The sequence below is a fragment of the Phyllostomus discolor genome, chromosome 2 (assembly GCF_004126475.2).
Source record: "Phyllostomus discolor isolate MPI-MPIP mPhyDis1 chromosome 2, mPhyDis1.pri.v3, whole genome shotgun sequence".
Taxonomy (NCBI): domain Eukaryota; kingdom Metazoa; phylum Chordata; class Mammalia; order Chiroptera; family Phyllostomidae; genus Phyllostomus; species Phyllostomus discolor.
The window spans coordinates 114,842,724-114,853,216 of NC_040904.2; the positions used below are offsets into that span (position 1 = coordinate 114,842,724).

A 10,493-nucleotide genomic window follows, 5' to 3' on the forward strand; every position below is an offset into this window, starting at 1 on the left:
CTCATTTTACTCTTCATAGTTTTGATCTTATTCTTTCCGTTAGATAAGTCCCTTTAACATTTCATATAATAAGGGCTTGATGATGATGAATTCCTTTAACTTCACCTTATCTGAGAAGCATTTTATCTGCCCTTCCATTTGAAATGAAAGCTTTGCTGGATAGCCTAATCTTGGATGGAGGTCCTTGTGTTTCTTGACTTGGAATACTTCTTTCCAGCCCCTTCTTGCCTGTAAGGTCTCTTTTGAGAAATCAGCTGACATTCTTATGAGCACTCCTTTGTAGGTAATTGTCTCCTTTTCTCTTGCTGCTTCTAAGATTCTCTCCTTCTCTTTAATCTTGACTAATGTAATTATGATGTGCCTTGGTGTGTTCCTCCTTGGGTCCAACTTGTTTGGGACTCTCTGAGCTTCCTGGACTTCCTGGAAGTCTATTTCCTTTGCCAGATAGGGAAAGTTTTCCTTCATTATTTTTTTCAAATAATTTTTCAATTTCTAGCTCTTCTTCTTCTTTTTCTGGCACCCCTGTGATTTGGATGTTAGAGTGCTTGAAGTTGTCCTGGAGGTTCCTAAGCCTCTTTTCATTTTTTTGAATTCTTGTTTCTTCATTCTGTTATGGTTGAATGATTACATCTTCATTATGCTCCAGATCGTTGATTTGAGTCCTGGGTTCCTTCTCTTTACTGTTGGTTCCCTGTATATTTTTCTCTATTTCACTTTGCATAACCTTCACTTTTTCATCCATTTTGCGAACATGATGAACCATCTGTGAGCATCCTGATTACCAGTGTTTTTTTTAAAGTATATTTATTCATTTTTAGAGAGAGGGGAAGAGAAGGAGAAAGAGAGGGAGAGAAATATCAATGTGTGGTTGCCTCTCACACGCCCCATACTGAGGATCTGGCCCACAACCTAGGCATGTGTCCTGACTGGGAATTGAACTGGCAACCCTTTGTTTCTCAGCCAGCACTCAATCTACTGAACTACTTCAGCCAGGGCTGATTACCAGTGTTTTGAACTGTGCATCTCATAGGTTGGCTATCTCTTTGACGCTTAGTCCTTTTTCTGGAGTTTTGAACTGTTCTTTCATTTGGGCCATATTTCTTTTGTCTTGGTGCACCTGTTACATTGTAAGGGTCAGAGCCTTAGATATTTGCCAGGGCAAAGTGACCCCCCATCACTGCATTGTGGCGCTGTATGTAGGGGAGGTGTCAGAGAGGGAACAATACCACTTGCTTGGCTCTCATTTGCTTTCAGTTACATCCCTTGCTACCCAGGAGCAAATTGACCCCATCTGGTGCTGATCCCTGGGTGGATTGGTTTGTGTATAATCTAGGACCCTGTGGGTCTCTCCAATAAACACTCCTGTGAAACTGGGAGCTTCTCCCACTGCCTCAATCCCCCACAGGTATTTATAGCCACAGGTTTTGAGGCTTTCTTTTCCCATGCTGGATCACTGGGTTGTGCAGTCTGTTTCATTCACAAGTTGTTCCTCCCAGCATATCTGCATGCAGATGTGAGACATCCAGCTGCCCCCTCACCCGTTTGGTCCTCCATCTGCCAACTTGCTGCACATTCACTCTGCCTTGGCTATATGTCTCTATCCCTCCTACCAGTCTGAAAGAATGTTTCTTCTTCAACTCCTTGGTGGTCAGATTTCCATACAATTCAATTTTTTGGCAATTCTGGTTGTTTTTTTTTTTTATTTTAAATTTGTTGTTTTCCTTCTTTTGCTTATGTGAGTGTAGGAGACCATTCTGCATGGTGTGGGCCCACTCCCACTTGGAGATGCACAGGACCCATGCACATGGATCAGTTCTCCTGTGGGGAATCAGGCTTGCAACGTTCCTAGACTGCTTTGAGTCTTGCTTTTGCTAAAAACCTCCCTCACCCTGAATGAAGGACATTTACCGCAAAGTAACTTCCTAAAATCCATGCTAAACCTTCCAAGGATGAGTGTAACCAGTTTCACCACTTTTGCCTTTTAATTTGCAAATATCCCTCTTCTGTGATGTGATTAGTAGCATTGGCTCCTTTGTTTCCTGTAAAAGGTAACCACCTAAAGTGAACCTGTGCATAGTAAATGAGGACCATCATGTAATGGGCAGAGAAAACCCAATAAAGGCCTGTCATGGCAGAGGCCATGGCTTTTGCTCCCCTTGAGAGAAAAGCCATGCTGTCCCTTTTCCTCCACCAGACTTGGTAGTCTGTGTGAATGTCTCATTTCATCCATAATGACGTGGACACTGTGGGCCAGTGTCTGCATCATGTGAGGAGGCAAAGTATATCTATCTATGCCTTCATTCTTGGCCGGAAGTTCTAATTTGCTTTCTTTATACCTCTTCTCCTGTGAGTCACTGAAACAATTCTACATACACAGGAATAGATCAACTGAGCTCTTTTCTCTGGGATGTGTGGCACACCCAGAGACCAGATCAAAAAGGAAGAACTCCTCAAGGACATAAATTGTGTCATGTGCTCTATGCCCTAGAACTAAGTGATTAAGCCACAGCATATCCTAATGACTTAGTAGAGATTTCTTGAAGGGATTATGAGTGAGTCCTTTACATATTTCAAGATCAAGAAGTATAGTCCATCACTCAGGGTCCTTCTCTGCTAAATACAGCCCAACATAAGATTATTTCAGTTGGTTTATTTTTCTTTTGAATGAGTATCCCAGGGAGAGATCCACAGAGTATTTGACCTAAAGGAGTTTCCTCAAAAGGGGCCTTTCAGAGTTAAGTAATTTTAGAAACATGAAACAAGTCAGAGCAGCATCTTTGTGTTGAACCCTATTTGTTGAGGTCCCTTAGCTGCCACAAGAGGGCTCAGCAGAGACACAGAGAGAAGAGTCCCAGTTGCCTAGAACCACCAAGGAGTAGTTGAGAGCAAACAGGCCAGAGAAAGTCAGCACTGTGAGAAGCAAAGAGATATGTGCAGTGTCCCAGATGTCAGGGGTTCTGAGAGATTAAAAAAAGATGGTATGCTCAACTTCATAAAATGACAAACTGTAAAACAGAACTTGTTTACTCCTACTTTGAATCATTCTATAAGAATTTTTTAAGATTTTATTTATTTATTTATTTATTTGGGGAGAGTGGGAGAAAGAGAGAGACAGAAATATCAGTGTGTAAGAGAACTTCAATTAGTTGCCTCTTGCACATCCCAAACTGGAGACCTGGTCTGTAACCCAGGCATGTGCTCTGACCAGGAATCAAACTGGCAACTTTTCAGTTTGTGAGATGATGCCAAGCCCACTGAGCCACAACAATTAGAGCAAGAATTTGTTTGATTACTAGCTTACCTAGGAATTTTGGCCAAGGTTAACTACTAAGCAGTGACCTAAACAGACATAGTTCCAGCTACTGAGATGGAAAAGGCTGGTGGGACTATGAGTATCCATGGAAAACTGAGACCCAGGTAGGGAAGCCAAGACTGATGAGGGCCATCAGGCTGAGCAGCCCTTGGGTGGCCCAAGGATGGAGTATCACGATGGAGCAGAAGCTAGCAGGAAATTAGGCTGTTCTGAGTCTTTCCTGCTAATCCTCAAAACAGAAACATGTCAGAGTAAATGGCGAAGAAGGAGAGCCAGGAACATTGGGTGTACTTCAACTATCAATAATTAGGAGAAACTTCAGAGTAATCTTGCCTTTGTTTATTGTTTCAAGTGAGTGACTCTGGGAAACAGTTATGCAGTATACTGATTACTTCCTCTCAGAGTCCACAGGAATAAATAAGGCTGCCTCTTTCCAAATGTTTTGAAAGAAATTCCACAGGGGGAAAAATCACTGTGCCATTGCAGCTGAACAGAGGGAGCATGACTTACACATGGGTTGGAGCCCTTGATGGGATTCTTGACATCTCTTAAAAATATTCCTCATGTGGCCATGGGGCAAGGCCATGGGGCAGAGGCTGCACAGAGGAGGCCCAATGTCCAGAAGAGACTGGCAGACTTGCTTTGTTTCATCTACACAGTGTTTTAAAAAAAGTTGAATTAGTTGCTGACATTTAAATATAGGGAGATTTAGCATAAAATATAGGTTTCCAGCTTCTCTAAAAAAAGTGGAGAGATGGGCACATTGACAGGGTCTGAGGAACTATTTTCCCCTCTATATGGGGCAGGTGCTATATTTCCACAAAAGGTAAAATTGTTCACTATGGCATCTGTCTCGCCCCCACAGAGGCCTGAGTTGGCTACCTCTGCTATGCAGCATTGCTGACATTGATACTATCATTTTAAATCATGTTTTCAGGCAACATTATGAAGTCTAGGTTTCTTAAATCCTTAGAACCAATAATATAAATGAAAGGTCCAATCCAGTTCCTTAATATTATTCTCTAAGAGATTCGGAATCCCTTTGGAGGTGTGTCTCATTTGCTTTTTTTTTCTTTTTGTTCCAACATATAGAAGCTACTAATACCCAATGAAATGAGTATTATGAAATGACCAAAGGTCCATCTGAACTTCATAGTGTCCTTATGACAGTTAAATGAATGAGTGTTTGTGAAGTACTCCAAACAGGGCCTGGTAAATAGTAAGTACTATATCTGTATTTATTGGATAAAACAATTCAAATGCTGTGAATGGTTAATCAGGTTTCCAACTCACATTTACCTTTTCGTATAGCTTTTTTCTCTAATCTGGGTTCAAGCTACAAAATGGCTTATTCCCAGGTCACTGTGGTTGTTCATGGTCCTAGCAAGAAATGGACCTGTCACCTTTGCATATTTTATTTCCTGTATTTGTAAGTTGCACAAGTCTACACTCTTGAGCCCTCAATGCTTTATGGAGATTTTTAGTAAAAGAGATCTATTAGTCTTTATTTGCTCTTAATTGTGCCCTCTCCTTCTGCCCTACTGTCCCCAGGCCAGGACATGAGGCCTAGACAGAAAGAATCTCAATTGTAGAGACTGGATAGCATTCAGATTTGCATTTCTCCTTCCAATGTGTAAGCTTCACACCACACTTTTCCCTTCCTATAGAAAAGGTTCTAGTGTTTTTCAGCTAGAACTTGTAGCCCAGCTCTTAGGCTAGTTCAGAAAGCCTAGCTCCTCAAAATCCAGTGAGAAACACAGTTTTGGACCCCAGGTTTGGTTCTCTTTTAAACTAAGAGTCATCTTCCAATGGCTTCTGTGCCCTAGTCATCTTCACAGTCAAAGCCACATATAGCCCCAATTTTCAGAGCATTCATTCTTTCCAAGGCAGTGGCTATTCTACCTTAGAGGGCCAGTGATCTAAGTTAGAAAAGTTTTCAGCAAGGAAATTTAATATAATCTCTATTTTCTGTCAAATCTCCCCTTGCCACTCCCATTCCAAATCATAACTAATGACCAAATACAAATTTTTCTTAGTACTCATCAGTAGTTGCTTACAGCACCAATACTATTGTTAAAGGCCACATGAAATATTAATCACTCAAGTGGGAACACTACTTTCAGGTACTAAATACGTTTTTTTCCTAAGAATAAGGAGATTCTCCTTCTCTCTTTTTCTATTTCACATTCTTGGTAGATTTTTTTTAGAATGAACACCTTTACTACATGGGTTAAGATAGAAGGGAAGAGGATTTATTTGTCTTTCCAGGGCTTGATTTTCCTTAACTAGAACATCAGCTCCTTGCCCTCTAGTACATGGTCATCTGCTTGGCCACATTGGCCTGGTCTTGGAGCCATGCATGTAAGAAGCTGGCCTGCTGGAACTTCTCTAGAATATGGCTGATTTTGGCATTCTTTTTCATCATATTGCTTCCGAATTTTCTTTGATTGTATTTTGTTTAAAATCTGTTCCTCCTCAAGGGTCAATTTGGCCCCTGTCTTGCATCCCAGAAGCAGTATCACCCCAGAGGGACTTGCACCATTGTTGGCACAGTGTGCTATCAATGAGCATGATGCAGTCTTGGTGCACACAAGTTTGTTGTTGGATGCATTGTAGATATTGGTAATCCTTGTTTTGTGTGTGCAATTCTTGGAGCCCCAGGGTAAGCTGCCCATGTCCAGCCTCAAGATAGTTCTTCTTGTTGCCTCGCAGCATGGAAACTGTGCATATGCAGTGGGGGCTAATCTCAGTGTTGGCAGCAGGGCATGACGGATTCTATTTTCACTTCTTGTGGTGGGGTTTTCTCTTGCTCCTGTCTTGCAGCACTTGTGCCTGTTGTCCTGAGAGATGCCCATGGCTTGGTGCTGGCTGGGGACAGCCTTGGTAGAATTTCTAGAGAAATTTATTCATTTCCTTGCTTGAAATATTATATTTGATTATGACTTTAGATATCGCCACAATAAAAGGATATATATGAGGTCTGTCCAGAAGGTATCCAGCCATGTAATGTGAAAAATAGAGACATTTAATGAAGAAGATACAAAAAACATTGTACATAGGACAATGATGCCTCAGTCCTCTTCAAAGTAGGCACCTTTGGACCTCATACAGTTCTTTCAATCCCCATCAGCTCCCCTGTTGCATTTTCCTGAATCTCATCGACAGTCTGAAATCTCTTCCCTTTCAAAAGTGATTTTAGTTTTGGGAAAAGCCAGAAGTCACAGGGCACCAAATCTGGGTTATAGGTGGCTGAGTCACCTGAGTGATTTGATATTTTGTCAAAAACTCTGCATGAGACAGGATGCATGAATGGGTGTGTTGATGTGATGAAGCTGCCAATCACCAGTTGCCCATAGCTGCGGCCTTCTGAATCATCTGAATAGTTTCTGTGGAGGAATGTTCAAGCTTAACTCAAAATTTGGTGCAGATTTGTTTCTCTACTTAACCATTTTGAATCTGATGGCCACAATACACATGCCCCCACTGACTAGTACAGTGAAGTTGTCATTGTTCATGCACATGCATTCCAGTCTACTTTCTTTGGCTGCCAGGTCACATCGATGTCACACGAACTGTTCTCATTATATTAACAATGGCTAGACTTTTCCCAAGAATAAAATATTATTTATAAATAATGTTTTATGTAAGACATTTATATATATAAAATATTATTTATATATAAATGTTCTATATAAAAGTTTACATATATAATGCTTTTAAAGACATGATACCTGTAACTTTGTGCACATGTTACAGGTTGTGTGTGTGTCAACACCAATGGTTGGAAACACAACCATAATAAAATGAGTGCCCCCTTGGTATTTTATTTAATTGGGTGTCCCCCTATGAGATGGATAACAATGTTTCCTTTTCATACATGAATAAACTGTTCTTTACCAAACTGAGTTACTTGCTCAAGGTCACACTATTGAAACCAGAAAAGTCAATGTTCATGCTGCCTGTCATTACCAGAACCAATAAGTAGAGACAAGGATTGAATCTTTATGGGTGCTTTATTCAGATGGCGAGAAATCTGAGAAGAAGGTGGGTTATGTACCTTCAAAACCATCTTAACATCTCTTTACAAACAAACTATTTTATAAGAAATAAAAAGGGGGGTTAAGAGGTGTGGGAAAGGGTTAATTGGATAAAAGGGTAGTAAGGGGTTTGGAAAAAATGTTAATTAGAGAAGAGTTGCAGTCTGGTGACAATTTTCCTAGTACTTCTTTATCTGTTGATTAATAATCCTTTATCTGCATCATGGACATTCCCTCTCTGGAAAACAATGGTTCAGATATTGTCTTCGTGGCTTGAATAACACCTGGGGTACAAAGGTTGAATTGCTTGTTGACCTCCTGGAGTCATGTGGTCATTCATTCAAGTTCCTGTATTAGTCACTTATGACTAGCAACTAAGACTAAAATCTTTCACTCTTGAATTCCACTATCATTATTGGTCAATGGCAGAGTTCAGATCCAACCTCTGGGTCTGTCAGGTTCTAAGTCCTTCTGTTTTGCGGCTAATGTATGGGTAAGTCTGTAGCTCTCAAGTTTAAAAAGACAAAGGCTCTGAGACATAAGACACTGTTTACAAAACACACTCTTCTAAAACCCACAGATTTTATGGGCTGGGTCTCTGTCTTATCTCCAGACAATTTGGAAAAACTTCTTTGTCAGATTCTAAGAAGGGCGTGCTAACGGCAATGCAATACAGCATTTAATATCAGAAGGAGAAAATACTCATACACTCACTTGTTCTTTTAGGAGTTGAGAAATGGATTTTTGTAGAATTTAACACAGATGAAAGCATTTTCCAAAAAGACCTTGAACCGGGGCCAGTGATGTTCTCCTTTAAAAAATACAGTTCTAGCAGACTGACTTTCAACCTCTCACTTGAGTGGTTTGTATGGAATCTCTGAGTGAGGTCAAGAACAGTTTCAGGCTCTCTGGAACAGGATGCACCAAGAGTTCCAGCCACCCATGGAAAGGCAGCTGGGTGGATCCTGGCCAGGAAGGAAACTTAGCCACATTTGGGGCATTATGGAGATTGTCAAGGAAAGTTATTATGGTGGGAAAGGACATTGTGGCCTCCAAGATGTCCTGATGTTAGAACACACTGTTCTTTCCATTGATGACAAGCTCCTTGTTCTCAGCCTTGACTGTGCTTTTGAACTTGCTATGAAAAGAATCACTCTGAAACATGTAAACCATGTAGTTGAGATCAATGAAGGGATCATTGATAGCAACAATATCCACTTTGCCAGAGTAAAAAGCAGCCCTGAAGGCCAGGCACCCAATATGGCCAAATCCATTGAGTCTTACCTTCACCATCATGTATTAGGGTTGAGGCTGACAATAAACAGGAAGACATGGCTGTCTGTTGAACAGGAGTCCTGCCAACATCAAATGGGGCGATGCTGGTGCTGAATATGTTGTGGAGTCCACTGGTGTCTTCACTGCCATGGAGAAGGATGGGGCTCACTTGAAGGGAGAAGCCAAAAGGGTCATCATCTCTGCCCCTTCTGTGGATGCCCCCATGTTTGCGATGAGTGTGAACCATGACATATGACAGCTCCATGAAGATTGTTAGCAACACCTCATGCAACACCAACCGCTTTGGCCCCTCTGGCCAAGATCTTCCATGACAACTTTGGCATTGTGGAGGGACTCATGACCATAGTCCATGCCATCACTGCCATCCAGAAGACTGGATTGCTTCTCTGGGAAGCTGTGGTGTGATGGCTGACAGCTCCCCAGAACATCATTCCTGCTTCTACAAGCTCTGCCAAGGCTGTGGGCAAGGTCATCCCTGAGCTGAATGGGAGGCTCACTAGGGTGGCCTTTCATGTCTCCACCCCCAATGTGTTGGTGTGGATGCAACCTGCCACCTGGAGAAAGTTTCCAAATATGATGACATCAAGGTAGTGAAGCAAGTGTCAGAGGGCCCCTTCAATGGCATCCTGGGCTATACTGAGGCCCATGTTGTCCTGTGACTCTGTCTTCAGTGCTGGCACAGGCATTGCCCTCAGTGACCATTATGTCAAGCTCATTTCCTAGTATGACAATGAATTTGGCTACAGCAATAGGGTGGTGGACCATATTGTCCACATGGCTTCCAAGGAGTAAGAGCCCCTGACCAACAGACCCAGCAACAGGAAGAGAGGCTCTCAGATGCTGGGGACTCCTTGCCTCAAATCGATCCCCCAACAACTGAGAATCTCTGACTCTAGTTTCCATCCTAGACCCCATGTTCCATCAATAAAGTTCATTGTACCTCCCCGCTCCCCCCCAAAAGACATGCTGTTCTAATACAAATATCAAGATGTTGCTGGATAGGAACTAGCCCAGAGAGGATTGTGCCCTGTGATGGCTTCACCTCTGGACTGTAGTGTGTGAGTTCTTGACTTGGTGCAGGAAAAATTTCACAACATGAGCCCACGTGATTCTGAGAGTACACTTACTAAAACTGATGACAGTGAAACAAGGAAGGACTTAGGATAAAAGCAGCAGAAGAGAGCCTAGACAGGGATGGATTTGCTCTATGTAAATGTTATAGGAAAGAATGAGCCTAGGTGGGGCTGCTTTGGCTCACTGGAATGTCAGAGAAAAGGGGGCCTTGCAGACAGGTCCATGGGGTTAGTCGAGGACAAGCACCTGCTGCTCATTGCTCCCTTGGTTGCAAGTCTCATGGCGACCCTTAGAGTTTAGGAGATGCTCACCTGAGAGGAAAGAAAGATATGGGCTTGTTTCTGAGGGAGAGAATGCACCCTGAGTCTTTTGTCTTGAGGGTTTTAGATGCTGGGAGTTTAGGGGAGGTCTTAGGGGAAGATCTCAATAGACTATTCATCAGCTTTATATTGATGAGCCCAAATAAGGTTTATTCCCTTAACTTTATCTGTCCTTGGGTGAGGTTGGTACAAATGACACTATTTGGATTTCTACTATCTATCTCCCTGAGTAGGGTGATTTAAGCTATTTACCCTGTGGTTGGGGAGGAAAAGTGTAAACCATTTACTCTTAAGTGTCCTTGTTTAGGTAAAATAGGATTTTGTGATTTACTAGGTAGCTATAACCTGCTTGGTCGTTTAACTTTCTGTCTCAGCTTCATATTTTACTCATCCTGGCTTACTGGCTTGTCTCAAGGACACTGCTCAGAAATCCTCAGAAATATGTTTCTGAAC

The 10,493-nt window shown here is 42.0% G+C and overlaps 2 pseudogenes; one reads left to right on the top strand and one right to left on the bottom strand.

Annotated features, from left to right (window-relative positions):
* Positions 1 to 5,565: 5,565 nt before the first annotated feature.
* LOC118498722 lies at positions 5,566 to 6,168 on the bottom strand (annotated as a pseudogene).
* A 1,604-nt stretch (positions 6,169 to 7,772) lies between these two features.
* On the top strand, positions 7,773 to 9,526 carry LOC118498378 (annotated as a pseudogene).
* The last annotated feature ends 967 nt before the right edge of the window (positions 9,527 to 10,493 follow it).